At 43.8% G+C, this 15,468-nt stretch overlaps 1 protein-coding gene and 2 long non-coding RNA genes across 3 annotated transcripts in view; 2 read left to right on the plus strand and 1 right to left on the minus strand.

Annotated features, from left to right (window-relative positions):
• Nucleotides 1-1,282: 1,282 nt before the first annotated feature.
• The window catches only part of LOC135095352 (uncharacterized), a 57,118-nt gene continuing 42,932 nt past the window's right edge, over nucleotides 1,283-15,468 (minus strand). Inside the window, exon 4 of the long non-coding RNA XR_010264336.1 lies at nucleotides 1,283-1,840. This is a non-coding gene — a long non-coding RNA (uncharacterized LOC135095352). The remainder of the gene's footprint in view (nucleotides 1,841-15,468) is intronic.
• Nucleotides 1,668-10,006, plus strand: LOC135095351 (uncharacterized). Its single transcript, XR_010264335.1, has 4 exons — nucleotides 1,668-1,764; nucleotides 4,810-5,043; nucleotides 5,979-6,195; nucleotides 9,473-10,006. It is a non-coding gene; the product is annotated as an uncharacterized LOC135095351 (long non-coding RNA).
• LOC135095333 (RB1-inducible coiled-coil protein 1-like) overlaps nucleotides 13,754-15,468 on the plus strand; it is a 9,712-nt gene continuing 7,997 nt past the window's right edge. Inside the window, exons 1-2 of the mRNA XM_063996095.1 lie at nucleotides 13,754-13,972; nucleotides 14,274-14,436. The gene's annotated coding sequence lies outside the window, so the exon portion shown is untranslated. The remainder of the gene's footprint in view (nucleotides 13,973-14,273; nucleotides 14,437-15,468) is intronic.

Raw genomic sequence — 15,468 nt, forward strand, 5'->3', positions numbered from 1 at the left:
GTTGCCCTTGGCCGGTGCACAGATCAAGGAAGCTCCACCCGTGGCCTGTCACCTCCAGCCTTGCTCCACGAGGCGCCGCGCCACCCGCCGCCTACCTCACCAACTCTTGACAGCTGCTGCCAGTGCTGATGAAGCGTTGCCTCACCAGCACGGAAAGCAGTGAACAGGTTACTTTTCCAAGGTGTGTCATTAATGAAGTCCATGCATCAGTGTATGTAGGTGGAAAGCTGACAGGTGACAGCATGGCCCACTAACAGACACAGACTGTGGAGTTCCACCTACTCTCAAAAGGCTGTGTTACCTGAAGCTACAGGTTTTCAAGGGAGCTTTTACGACTTGAGTGACAGGTTAACAACATTTCTACATTGTCGACAGGAGAAACGCCCTTGAGAACCCGCCGGGTCACCTCTCTGGCCTTTAAAAACAGTGGTGTTGAGAGGACAGTGTTCAACAAAGAGGCAGCGCCACACGTGTAGTGGGCTTGGTGATTCAGTTCACTCAGCACTTCCTCACACGCCTCCACACACCGGATACACAGCCGAGCCTTACACTACAAGCCAATGTACCTGCACGCCGGAATAACACAACGAAATTATATGCACGAATGCTTTGCATACCTCCACAGAACAGTTAGCATGCATATTCTGTTGACAATGGTTCACCTTTGTTACAGCTGCCGTCACATTCACCACAGCCTTTTTGCTTGTCTTTGTACAACAATCGCAGTTTTTTTACCTATTGATGATTCATTTACTTATTTCCTTCTCTCACAAGTACATTAGCAGTAATTAAGGCCGTGATGGAACTCTGCAGCTCATCATTGCTCTGTCCAACTTGACTCTTCCTTTTCACTTCGTTCTTTCAAGATAGAAGCTTAAAGTCGTGCCCTAAACCAGATACTGCAACCACATACTGCAACCACATACTGCAACCACATACTGCAAACACATACTGCAAACACATACTGCAAACACATACTGCAAACACATACTGCAAACACACACTGCAAACACATACTGCAACCACACACTGCAAACACATACTGCAAACACATACTGCAACCACATACTGCAACCACATGCTGCAAACACATACTGCAAACACATGCTACAAACACATACTGCAAATGCGTACTGCAAATGCGTACTACAAAGGCATTAATGAAATCCCAGTCTAGAACTTTTGTATTCACTGATCAGTACTAGCAAACGCTGAAATGTTCTTAGCGATTATATATAGAAATGCTGTTAATTTTATCATAGTTCAGAAATAAAAGACGTGGTTCTCAAGTAGGCGAAGCATAATTTATTTTCATGCCGTAATTTCAAAGACAGACTTCTCGATAGGAAACAAGGAAGAATGCTTTAACCCGGCGGTCTCTTTAACATTTCATTTATTCTTTGCCTAGAAGTTTATACATAACATGTACATAAGAAGTAAGTAGCAGAAGTAAATGGTCACCGACGCATAGGAAATTAGTAACAAAATGGTGTTACTGGAGACGGAAGCGTAGACATGAGTTACTATATATTACAAGAAAGAGAACTAGACGATTAAGACCAAAGAAAACATCACAGTACTTGTAAAAAATACACTGAATTTAATAATGCACAGTAAAATAGTAACAGGACAGTGATAGTGAAGATAGAAGAAAAGTGTTTGCCCTAGCGGTCTCTTGGCGTTGTTTACAAGAACCGTGATGGCGGACAGAAGGGTTCGGTGACCAGTGACACTCTTTCAATTTCCTCCACTCCCAGAACTCAGGTGAGGCAGGGACCGCCGCCCACCCTTGCGCCCCTCCCTCCTCTACCTCCACCCGCGCACACACGCACGCACACACCTGAAATAAGAGAGAAAAGCAGGTGTTTGTTAACCTCCCTCTGTGTGTTTGTGTGTGTGTTTGTCGTGTCAGTGTTCATTGCCTTTATTTCCTTCCTTATTGTGTGTCTGTATGTTTGTCTTCCTTCACTTCATTTACACTCAGCCTTCCTCTTCATCCTCCTCCTCCTCTTCTTCCTCCTCCTCTTCTTCTTGTTCTTGTTCCATGTTACAAAATTCATTAAACAGGGAACCAACAAAACTGGAAAGCTAACAGCCTTTGAATCATTATCCGTGCAAGAAATGGCAGACAAAGCAAGATGTAGGGACACATTGTGCACAAGAGTGTCACATAAGTCCGCGCCACCACCACCGCTTCTCTCAGACGAAGTGACGCGGGTGTTACGGCTCCTGTGACGCGTCCACTGACAGAGTAACAAGATTGACACATTTTAAACATTAGAAGCGCTCTTAGTGACCCAAGGCTGTGGAGGCTGTGTCACTGGGAGAGGCACAGCAAGCCAAACCAACCTTACCTTAACTCTCTCTCTCTCTCTCTCTCTCTCTCTCTCTCTCTCTCTCTCTCTCTCTCTCTCTCTCTCTCTCTCTCTCTCTCTCTCTCTCTCTCTCTCTCATACATGCATAAACAAAACAGCTATAATGAGAGAGAGAGACAGAGAGAGAGAGAGAGAGAGAGAGTGGTATCCTCGCCTGACCTGGTAACACTGCAAGGAAAATCCACATCTGGCAATGCAGACCTGCCAGACGCCAGCCAGCCGGGGACCCCACGTTGACACTAGTGCTCTAACCTGACCTAAGTTAACTAAGTCCTAACTAGACTGCATAGACTCAGCTTGCTGTTACACTTGCTGTTGTGCTGTTGTGTGTGAACGGTGACAGATTAACAACATTTCTGCATTACTGACAGGAGAAACACGCTTTTAAAAGACTGTAGTTGAAGTGACGCAGGTTTTCAAGGGTGTTTTTACAGTTGCAGTGACAGATTAACAATATTTCTGCATTACTGACAAGAGAAATGCTTTTAAAAGGCTGTACTTGAAGTGACGCAGGTTTTCAAGGGTGTTTTTACAGTTGCAGTGACAGATTAACAACATTTCTGCATTACTGACAGGAGAAACACTCTTTTAAAAGGCTGTAGTTGAAGTGACGCAGGTTTTCAAGGGTGTTTTTACAGTTGCAGTGACAGGTTAACAACATTTCTGCTTTACTGACAGGAGAAACACTCTTTTAAAAGGCTGTAGTTGAAGTGACGCAGGTTTTTAAGGGTGTTTTTAAGGTTCCAGTGACAGAATAACTACATTTCTGCATTACTGACAGGAGAAACACTTTTTTAAAAGGCTGTAGTTGAAGTGACATTGGTTTTCAAGGGTGTTTTTACAGTTCCAGTGATATATTAACAACATTTCTGCATTACTGACAGGAGAAACACTCTTAAAAGGCTGTAGTTGAAGTGATGAGGGTTTTTCAAGGGTGTTTTTACAGTTGCAGTGACAGATTAACAATATTTCTGCATTACTGACAGGAGAAACACTCTTAAAAGGCTGTAGTTGAAGTGACGAGGGTTTTTCAAGGGTGTTTTTACAGTTCCAGTGATAGATTAACAATATTTCTGTATTACTGACAGGAGAAACACTCTTTTACAAGGCTGTAGTTGAAGTGACGCGGGTTTTCAAGGGTGTTTTTACAGTTGCAGTGACATATTAACAATATTTCTGCATTACTGACAGGAGAAACACTCTTTTAAAAGGCTGTAGTTGAAGTGACGCAGGTTTTCAAGGGTGTTTTTACAGTTGCAGTGACATATTAACAATATTTCTGCATTACTGACAGGAGAAACACTCTTTTAAAAGGTTGTAGTTGAAGTGACGCAGGTTTTCAAGGGTGTTTTTACAGTTGCAGTGACAGATTAACAACATTTCTGCATTACTGACAGGAGAAACGCTTTTAAAAGTCTGTAGTTGAAGTGACAAGGGTTTTCAAGGGTGTTTTTACAGTTGCAGTGACAGATTAACAACATTTCTGCATTACTGACAGGAGAAACACTCTTTTAAAAGGCTGTAGTTGAAGTGACAAGGGTTTTCAAGGGTGTTTTTACAGTTGCAGTGACAGATTAACAACATATCTGCATTACTGACAGGAGAAACACTCTTTTAAAAGGCTGTAGTTGAAGTGACAAGGGTTTTCAAGGGTGTTTTTACAGTTACAGTGACAGATTAACAACATTTCTGCATTACTGACAGGAGAAACATTCTTTTAAAAGGCTGTAGTTGAAGTGACAAGGGTTTTCAAGGGTGTTTTTACAGTTCCAGTGACAGATTAACAACATTTCTGCATTACTGACAGGAGAAACACTCTTTTAAAAGGCTGTAGTTGAAGTGACACAGGTTTTCAAGGGTGTTTTTACAGTTGCAGTGACAGATTAACAACATTTCTGCATTACTGACAGGAGAAACACTCTTTTAAAAGGCTGTAGTTGAAGTGACGCAGGTTTTCAAGGGTGTTTTTACAGTTCCAGTGACAGATTAACAACATTTCTGCATTACTGACAGGAGAAACACTCTTTTAAAAGGCTGTAGTTGAAGTGACGCGGGTTTTCAAGGGTGTTTTTACAGTTGCAGTGACAGATTAACAACATTTCTGCATTACTGACAGGAGAAACACTCTTGAGAACCAGGTTAACCTTGCCTTTGGCCTGGCATAACAGTTGTGGTGAGAGAGCACAGGGCCCCTGGTGAATGACTGAGAATACTGGTTAACTGGTAGAAGATAGCTAGAGATGCAACACTGCGATGGTGACAGTGAGAGAGAGAGAGAAAGAGAGAAACTTAGTAATAAGATGAATCCTTGCTGTTACTATCATTACTACTACTACTACTATTACTACTACTACTACTACTACTACTACTACTACTACTACTACTACTACTACTATGTAAAGTGTTAATGTTAATAATCTTTTGTGTCTTACAGATATTCAACAAGAAAGGGAAAAGAAGAGAGAGAGAGAGAGAGCAAGAGGCACACAGACAGACAGGCAGTGAGAGAGAGAGCGAGAGACAGACAGACAGAGAGAGAGAGAGAGAGAGCAAAATGGAGGGTGATCTGTGCCCCCTTTCTCTGTCACAGCCAGCAGCCACAGACCTGCCTGATATTGCTCAGTTTTTATCTATTTATATGTCTGAGGAAGAGACATTAGCTCTACAGGTTTTTATACTACTACTACTACTACTATTACTACTGCCTCTTGACTGACACATTCAAGGAGGGGTCTGGTGGAGGTCTTCAAGTGGCACAGGGGACATGACAAGGATGACTAAGAGGGGGTCTGGTGGGGGTCTTCAAGTGGCACAGGGGACATGACAAGAGTGACTAAGAGGGGGTCTGGTGGGGGTCTTCAAGTGGCACAGGGGACATGACAAGGGTGACTAAGAGGGGGTCTGGTGGGGGTCTTCAAGTGGCACAGGGGACATGACAAGGGTGACTAGGAGGGGTCTGGTCACTCAGCAAGGAGTTAGGACTGAAAAGCAAGGCCTCCACTTTGCGTGACTTTGTGATGCAGAATAATAGTGTACAGCAATTAATGTATTTGTTGTGCCTCTAAAATATGTCACACAGATTATGTCACTTCATCCCACTCAGTATTTCAACAAGCTTGACATGACGTAACATAACCTAACCTAACCTTACCTAGCATAACATAACCTAACCTAACCTAACCTAACGTAAGCTAACCTAACCTAACCTAACCTAACCTAACCTAACCTAACTTAACCTAACCTTACCTAACCTAACCTAACCTAACTTAACCTAACCTAACCTAACCTAACGTAAGCTAACCTAACCTAACCTAACTTAACCTAACCTAACCTAACCTTACCTAGCATAACCTAACCTAACCTAACCTAACCTAACCTAACCTAACCTAACTTAACCTAACCTAACCTAACCTAACGTAAGCTAACCTAACCTAACCTAACCTAACCTAACCTAACCTTACCTAGCATAACATAACCTAACCTAACCTAACCTAACCTAACCTAACTTAAGCTAACCTAACCTAACCTAACCTAACCTAACGTAAGCTAACCTAACCTAACCTAACCTAATGTAAGCTAACCTAAGCTGTTTTTTTCACACAGGAGGGACGAGTGAGCAGTGTGATGAGCCACAGTGTATTCACAGCCACAGAGCAGCCCACACAGCACACAGAATTGACACCACAGCCAGCACTACCACCACCGCCACCGCCGCCACCACAACAGCAGCAGCAACAACAACAACAACAACAACAACAACAACAACAACGGGATCATGATTTCAGTGTCATGTCTCTGGTCTCTCACAGCCCCAATGCAGGTAAACAGTAGTAGTAGTAGTAGTAGTAGTAGTAGTAGTAGTAGTAGTAGTAGTAGTAGTGGTGGTGGTGGTGGTGGTGGTGGTAGTAGTAGTAGTAGTAGTAGTAGTCATAGTAGTGGTGGTGGTGGTGGTGATGGTAGTAGTAGTAGTAGTAGTAGTAGTAGTAGTAGTAGTAGTAGTAGTAGTAGTAGTAGTACATGAGAACATAATAAATAATGGAAGGTGCAAGAAGTGACCAGGCTTACACGTGGCAGTCCCTGTATGAAACACACCTCCCTATTTCCATCTGCTATCCCCATCCATAAACTTGTCTAATCTTCTCTTAAAGCTCTCTAGTGTCCTACCACTAACTACATGATTACTGAGTCCGTTCCACTCATCTACCACTCTATTTGCGAACCAATTCTTTCCTATCTCCTTCCTAAACCTAAATTTTTCAAGCTTGAACCTGTTATCTCTTGTCCTACCCTGGTTGCTGATTCTAAGAATTTTGCTTACATCTCCCTTGTTATAACCCTTATACCACTTAAAGACTTCTATCAGGTCCCCTCTTAACCTACGTCTCTCAAAAGAATGTAAATTTAACAGCTTCAACCTCGCCTCGTAAGGAACACTCCTCATCCCCTGTATCCTTTTAGTCATTCTCCTCTGTACTGATTCTAATAGACCTATATCTTTCCTGTAATGTGGGGACCAGAACTGCACAGCGTAGTGTAGATGAGGTCTGACCAGCGCCAAGTATAACTTTAATATTACTTCCGGCCTTCTACTTTTAACACTCCTAAAAATGAACCCTAGTACCCTATTTGCCTTGTTTCTGGCTTCTATGCATTGTTTCCCTAGACGGAGTTCAGAGCTAACTACAACCTGGCATATCCTGCATGTTTTCCTGGGTGAAGACAGTTAAAAAATAATCATTCAGAAATTTACTTATCTCCTCCCCAGAACTAACCAGCTCCCCATCTGCTGCCTTTAATGGACCTACAGTATCCTTATTCTTCGTCCTGTATACCTGATAAAATCCCTTGGGGTCTGTCTTTGCCTGGCTGGCTACCTTTAATTCATAATTGCCCTTTGCTTTCCTCGTTAACCTCCTCACTGTTCTAACTAATTCATTGTATTGTGACTTTAACATTTCTTCACCTGCCCTCAATCTCATATATACTTCTCTTACACCCTATACGGTAAAATCCCTCTCATCCGGCATTCCAGTATCCGGCAACCTCAAGCATCCGGCACAATTTTCCCCGAGCCTTAAAATCAGTAAAAAATCAATGCGTACTCATAAAATTGATAAAAATTCCCACGCGAGGCATACTTTGTCCCCTCGCCACCAGAGCACACTGCTTGGCGCCACCCGCGGCCCACTGCACCACGTTCACCCAGTGACTCGGCCCCGCGTGTGCACTGTTTATCACCTGACGCCTTCACCGTGCCTAAAGTTGTAGAAGAGAGGAAGCGTGTTGTGCTCACACTGAAGTAGCCAATCAGATCAGCTGGTCTTTGATGTGGTAAGATGTGTGAGTGTAGGCTGGTGATCGTGGACATAATTTCACTTCTATTCAAGTATCCGGCATGTCGGCGGTCCCGTTGATGCTGGATAAGAGGGATTTTACCGCATAATGCTTTAACCTAGCAGTCGTCCATTTAGGGTCTTTTTTGTGTGATCTTATTGTCCTATACGGGATATTTGCTGACTGGCCCGTGTGAAATTTATCTACGAAATATTTATACAATTCATCTACATTTACCTCACCCAATCCCCTCATCTTGACCTCTACCGTCCTCTCCACTCCCTCGTTTACTCGCCTCGACCTCACCTCTCTCATTCCAGCACATTCACACCTGTCTCCCCTTTCCTCTCTCCTCCGCCCCTTATGGACACATCTTGCCTCCTGTTGTCCTGCACCCTCGCGCCTCACCTCGCGTCTCACCCTGCCTTATCTCTCTGAACTCCGTCCCTGACCTGACCTGACCCTGCATCCCTTGCCAGTCCAGTCCTTGGAGGTACCTTTTTAATTCCTCAACGTGTGTTTTCCTAAAGTCAGGTATTTTACTAGTCTTTTTGCTTCTAACAGTTTATTATTCCCATTCTAAATTGTACCTAATTTCCCTATGGTCGTTGTTACCTCCAACTGCTGCCCTCCGACCTCTACCTGCGTGACTCTAGTAGTAGTGGTGGTGGTGATGGTGGTGGTAATAGCAGTAGTAGTAGTAGTAGTGGTGGTGAGAGAGAGAGAGAGAGAGAGAGAGAGAGAGAGAGAGAGAGAGAGAGATTGGTTTTCAGAGTAGTGGGTAAGTGGATTGGGCTAGAATGGGTCTGAAATGGGCTGGATTGGGCTAGAGTGGGCTGGATTGGGCTAGAATGACCTGGATTGGGCTAGAATGGGTCTGAAATGAACTGGATTGGGCTAGAATGGGCTGGATTGGGGCGGAATGGGCTGTATTGGGCTAGAATGGGCTAGAATAGGCTGGATTGGGCTAGAATGGACTGTATTGGGCTGGAATGGGCTAGAATGACATGGATTGGGCTGGATTGGGCTGAAATGGGCGGGAATGGTCTGGATTGGGCTGGAATGAGTTGGGGTGAGGTAGATTGGGCTGGAATAGGCTGGGATGGGCTGGATTGGGCTGGAATGAGTTGGAGTGAGCTGGATTGGGCTGGAATAGGCTGGGATGGGCTGGATTGGGCTGGAATAGGCTGGAGTGGGCTGGAATGAGTTGGAGTGAGCTGGATTGGGCTGGAATAGGCTGGGTTTGGCTGGATTGGGCTGGAATAGGCTGGGTTGGGCTGGATTGGGCTACAATGAGGTAAATAATGGGACTGTTTGTCAAGATTGAAAAAACATGATTTTTCTTAAAATATTAAAAAAAAAAATATTTGATTTAAATTATATTTTTTTGTATTAAAGTTATTGTTGCTTTATTTTATTTATTTTTATTTATTTATTTTGTTTTATTTATTTATTTTGTTTTTTGTTTAGTAAGCTTGTGTGAGTGATGAGGCCATGCTGTTGTTGTTGTTATTGTTGTTGTTGTTGTTGTTGTTGTTGTTGTGAAGCAGGCCAGTGTTCGTGACACAACACACTCCATTACACAGTTAACAAACAAATAATTTTTTGCATTAAAAAATGACAAATAGCAGAAAGTGTAATCAGATCTGTTATATTAAACTAACTAACTTTGCATTAAAAAATAAATAAATAAATAAATAAACATATAAGCTCATTAAACTTCATAATTAAATTTATTATCATTATTACCAACAAAAAACAAGTTGTGTTTGAGGTGCAAGAGATGCGGGGAGGAGACTGCCAGGGAGGTGATGGGAGAGAGGGAGCCCCGTGCTGCTTCACCTTTCCCAGGGTGAGTGCTGGCAGTCTGGCCAGGCGGCGGTGGTGGTGGTGGTGGTGGCGGTGGTGACGCTACCCGGGGACAGGCAGCGTGGTGGTGGTTGGCCTGGTGTCTCTGGCCAGGTGGTGCGGGGCCTGGAGGAGGTGCAGGAGGCAGCCCGCCACTGCCCCACTGCTGAGGTGACTGTGGTGCAGTTTGGCGTGGTGCTGGCACGGCACTGCTGCACCACACCACACACCACACCACTGCCACCATCATTTATTTATTTATTTATTTTTGAGTAGACAAGCAAACACATACACATGCCCATAAACACACACACACACACACACACACACACACACATACATACATACAGACAGACAGACAGACATACAGACAGACGGACACACATGTAAAGTTCAGAGTGCATGTTGTGGTGATGTCAGTGTGTTGTGTGATGGTGGCGGGTATTGGTGTGAATATTGGCGGCAGGACACACCGCTCCACGCATTGCTCCTTCACTAACAACACGAAAGTTTTCAGCGCAAACACTTCTGTTATCAATATTCACACTGTCTCATTTTGCTTCTCAATAAAATTATTGTACAAACACAAATCTTGCTTTTCATTTTCCTTCAGGTGGAAGTGAAAGGCCGCGCTGCACCCTCAATTACACTAGTGCTCCTTTTATGACCATTACTACTACTATTATTATTATTATTATCATTATTATTATTATTATTATTATTATTATCATTATTATTAAGTGTAGGTTGACTTTGTAAGTTTGCTTTAGTCACCGTCAATCTGTGCCGTTCTCTTTGAAGACTGCGTTGATGGAAGGGGTGACTGCACCAATGTCACTGCGGGGGGACTGCGCTCAAAACTTTGCCACGCTTGACTTTCCTTGGTGACGGAATACATAGAGGGGATGTGCCGCAACACTGCAGCAAAGGCAGGGGAGATGTGGGCACTTATACAGTCATACCAGTGACATAATGGCTGCACCGCTTATTTGGGTGGCTCATGAATAACAAGATAAAGTTAAACAAAAGCAAAATTTTGTGAGGAAGAGCAAAGGGATTTACGTTGTAGGATTGTTTGAGTGAGCGGTAGAAGACAGCTAGATATGCAACATTGCGGCAGTGAGAGAGAGGCTGAAGACAGTCAGTTAGAGGAGAGGAGTTGATGAGACGAAAAGATTTTGATTCCACCCTGTCTAGAAGAGCAGTATGAGTGGAACCCCCCAGACATGTGAAGCATACTCCATACATGGACGGATAAGGCCCTTGTACAGAGTTAGCAGCTGGGGGGGGATGAGAAAAACTAGGGGAGACATCTCAGAACACCTAACTTCATAGAAGCTGTTTTAGCTAGAGATGAGATGTGAAGTTTCCAGTTCAGATTATAAGTAAAGGACAGACCGAGGATGTTCAGTGTAGAAGAGAGGGACAGTTGAGTGTCATTGAAGAAGAGGGGATAGTTGTCTGGAAGGTTGTGTCGAGTTGATAGATGGAGGAATTGAGTTTTTGAGGCATTGAACAATACCAAGTTTGCTCTGCCCCAATCAGAAATTTTAGAAAGAGCAGAAGTCAGGCGTTCTGTGGCTTCCCTGCGTGATATGTTTACCTCCTGAAGGGTTGGACGTCTATGAAAAGACGTGGAGAAGTGCAGGGTGGTATCATCAGCGTAGGAGTGGATAGGACAAGAAGTTTGGTTTAGAAGATCATTAATGAATAATAAGAAGAGAGTGGGTGACAGGACAGAACCCTGAGGAACACCACTGTTAATAGATTTAGGAGAAGAACAGTGACCGTCTACCACAGCAGCAATAGAACGGTCAGAAAGGAAACTTGAGATGAAGTTACAGAGAGAAGGATAGAAACCGTAGGAGGGTAGTTTGGAAATGAAAGTTTTGTGCCAGACTCTATCAAAAGCTTTTGATATCTCCAAGGCAACAGAAAAAGTTTCACCAAAATCTCTAAAAGAGGATGACCAAGACTCAGTAAGGAAAGCCAGAAGATCACCAGTAGAGCGGTCTTGACGGAACCCATACTGGCGATCAGATACAAGGTTGTGAAGTGGTAGATGCTTAACAATCTTCCTGTTGAGGATAGATTGAAAAACTTTAGATAGGCAGGAAATTAAAGCAATAGGACGGTATAGTTTGAGGGATTAGAACGGTCACCCTTTTTAGGAACAGGCCGAATGTAGGCAAACTTCCAGCAAGAAGGAAAGGTAGATGTTGACAGACAGAGATGAAAGAGTTTGACTAGGCAAGGTGTAAGCACGGAGGCACAGTTTCGGAGAACAATAGGAGGGACCCCATCAGGTCCATAAGCCTTCCGAGGGTTAAGGCCAGCGAGGGCATGGAAAACATCATTGCAAAGAATTTTAATAGGTGGCATGAAGTAGTCAGAGGGTGGAGGAGAGGGAGGAACAAGCCCAGAATCGTCCAAGGTAGAGTTTTTAGCAAAGGTTTGAGCAAAGAGTTCAGCTTTAGAAATAGATGTGATAGCAGTGGTGCCATCTGGCTGAAGTAGAGGAGGGAAAGAAGAAGAAGCATAGTTATTGGAGATATTTTTGGCTAGATGCCAGAAATCACGAGGGGAGTTAGATCTTGAAAGGTTTTGACATTTTCTGTTAATGAAGGAGTTTTTGGCTAGTTGGAGAACAGACCTGGCATGGTTCTGGGCAGAAATATAAAGTGCATGAGATTCTGGTGATGGAAGGCTTAAGTACCTTTTGTGGGCCACCTCTCTATCATGTATAGCACGAGAACAAGCTGTGTTAAACCAAGGTTTAGAAGGTTTAGGACGAGAAAAAAGAGTGAGGAATGTACGCCTCCATGCCAGACACTATCACCTCTGTTATGCGCTCAGCACACAAAGACGGCTCTCTGACACGGAAGCAGTGGTCATTCCAAGGAAAATCAACAAAATACCTCCTCAGGTCCCCCCAACTAGCAGAGGCAAAACGCCAGAGGCACCTTCGCTTAGGGGGATCCTGAGGAGGGATTGGAGTGATAGGACAAGATAAAGATAAGAGATTGTGATCGGAGGAGCCCAATGGAGAAGAAAGGGTGACAGCATAAGCAGAAGGATTAGAGATCAGGAAAAGGTCAAGAATGTTGGGCGTATCTCCAAGATAGTCAGGAATACGAGTAGGATGTTGCACCAATTGCTCTAGGTCATGGAGGATAGCAAAGTTGTAGGCTAGTTCACCAGGATGGTCAGTGAAGGGAGAGGAAAGCCAAAGTTGGTGGTGAACATTGAAGTCTCCAAGAATGGAGATCTCTGCAAAAGGGAAGAGGGTCAGAATGTGCTCCACTTTGGAAGTTAAGTAGTCAAAGAATTTCTTATAGTCAGAGGAGTTAGGTGAGAGGTATACAGCACAAATAAATTTAGTATGAGAGTGACTCTGTAGTCGTAGCCAGATGGTGGAAAACTCGGAAGATCAAGAGCATGGGCACGAGAGCAGGTTAAGTCATTGTCACATAAACGCAGCATCCAGCTTTGGATCGAAAATGAGGATAGAGAAAGTAGGAGGGAACAGAAAAGGGGCTACTGTCAGTTGCTTCAGACACCTGAGTTTCAGTGAGGAAAAGAAGATGAGGTTTAGAAGAGGAGAGGTGGTGTTCTACAGATTGAAAATTAGATCTTAGACCGCGAATGCACAAGTTAATGAAGAAAAAGTTGAGGGGGGTGTCAAGACACTTAGGGTTGTCGACGGAAAGGCAGTCCGACCTGGGGACATTTATGGTCCCCTCACCAGATGGGGACTCCGAGGCTGGTGTAGGAGTCGCCATGATGATTTTAAAATTTTTGAGTGAATGGTGTGTGTGTTATTAGGTGCTTGTAGTTTTGTGTGGAGGAAGAGAGTTGTCTTTAGAGGGCAGGCTGTGACTGCCCCCTTGTGTTGTGAGACACAAAGGGAAACGTTCAGTGAGGTCACATCTGGGTTTAATGATAAGTTCACAGCACCCCCTGAACAGTGCTGCACACCTCACTGGGAGTAATTATCGTTTCGGCAGGTGTCTACTGCCTCCTCCAGCTCACACACAGAGGCACGCTGACAGTGCTGCCAGTGTGTCGTGGCAAGGAAGAAAGGGAAGGGACCCTAAAAGAGATGAAAAAGTCCCTTGTGCACGCCTGGGAAGTACGCCTGAGGGAGTTTAGGTGTTAAATTAGAGGAGACATGTTGACCCCGTGCTCTTAAGTAGCCGATCTGCGGAAGACGTCACAAGAAGAATAACAACAAGATCAAGAACAAGATCATCGTCATTGTTGCCTTGTTTACCTTTGTCACAGTGCTCCTCCTCCTGCTGTCCGTGTGTATGTGTGTCTGTGTGTGCGTGTGAGCCTGCCTGTGTGTGTGTGCGTGTGTGTGTGCGTGTGTCTTTTGAAGGCACCTCTCAGGCCGCTGCTGTCTCCTCTGCCTGGTGAGTGAGGGCGATCTCTCTCTCTCTCTCTCTCTGTCTCTCTCGTACACACGCAACGAAAACTACTACTACTACTACTACTACTACTACTACTACTACTACTACTACTAAGGTTTAATTTCCTGATCTCTCTCTCTCTCTCTCTCTCTCTCTCTCTCTCTCTCTCTCTCTCTCTCTCTCTCTCTCTCTCTCTCTCTCTCTCCTTATTCTCTTTTTCCGTATAATTATCTCCTCCTCCTCCTCCTCCTCCTCCTCCTGTTGTTATTTGTTTCGTGAATATCATTAAGTGTTGTGTCTGCAGGAAGGAAGGAGAACAATTCGTGACAAACAAATAAAGGAAGGAAGGAAGGAAGGAAGGAAAGAAGGAAGGAAGGAAGAAAGAAAGGACAGTGTTGAGTCTCGCAGGTCACGCCAGCGTCTAGTAAACTGTAAATTTGCTTGCTTCACCTGGCAATTGTGAACCAGTAAGTCAATTCTTGCTTCACTTTAGGTTTGGTTAGGTTAAGTTAGGTTTGGTTAGGTTTGGTTAGGTATGGTTAGGTTTGGTTAGGTTAAGTTAGCTTAAGTTAGGTTTGGTTAGGTTAAGTTAGGTTAAGTTAGGTTTGGTTAGGTTAAGTTAGGTTTGGTTAGGTTAAGTTAGGTTAAGTTAGGTAATATTATGTTTGGTTAGGTTAAGTTAGGTTTGGTTAGGTTAAGTTAGGTAATATTATGTTTGGTTAGGTTAAGTTAGGTTTTGTTAGGTTAAGTTAGGTTTGGTTAGGTTAGGTTAGATTAAGTTAGGTAATATTATGTTTGGTTAGGTTAAGTTAGGTTTGGTTAGGTTAAGTTAGGTTTGGTTAGGTTTTGTTAGGTTAGGTTTGGTAATATTATGTTGAGTTAGGTTAGCTTGTGTTGTGTTGTGTTGTGTTGTGTTAAGCCGTGAGGTTGTTGTGCACCGTGGACAGGTGGACGGGTGCAGCAGTGAGCACGCTGGTGTGTGGGGCTTGGCACACCAGTGGTGCGCTGGTCAGTAAACACAGCTGTAGATTTAAAGTCATTTTTCTCCTTTGCAATTACTGAGTGCACCTTTTGTTGACTGTTGAACATTAGCAAGGGACAGGAACATGTGCAACACCAACACACCACCATGCATTGACCCTTTCCTCTGAGGCAAGGTGTTCACACTCCACCACTGAACACTCACCCTTTTTATGGTGTGAACAACTAAGACACGGTAACACAAACAAACAAACAAACAATGTGCAGTGCAGAATTGGAGTTGTGTCATTGAAAACCACCTACACTGATGAAATAAATCAATAAATTATGACATTTGCAACAACTTGTATTTGTAGGTGAAGAAAATGAGTGGGATTAGTGTGAGTGGTTTGGTGAGTGGCATGCAGCGTGTTCCAGCACGGAAGCCTTCTCTGTTCTCAATGCTAAAATTAACGTGCTGCCCAAACAAACAAAGTTGTCGCTGGCTTGTCGCAAATGTGCATGTCACACACAAATGG

This window comes from Scylla paramamosain, chromosome 48 (genome assembly GCF_035594125.1).
Source record: "Scylla paramamosain isolate STU-SP2022 chromosome 48, ASM3559412v1, whole genome shotgun sequence".
Taxonomy (NCBI): Eukaryota; Metazoa; Arthropoda; class Malacostraca; order Decapoda; family Portunidae; genus Scylla; species Scylla paramamosain.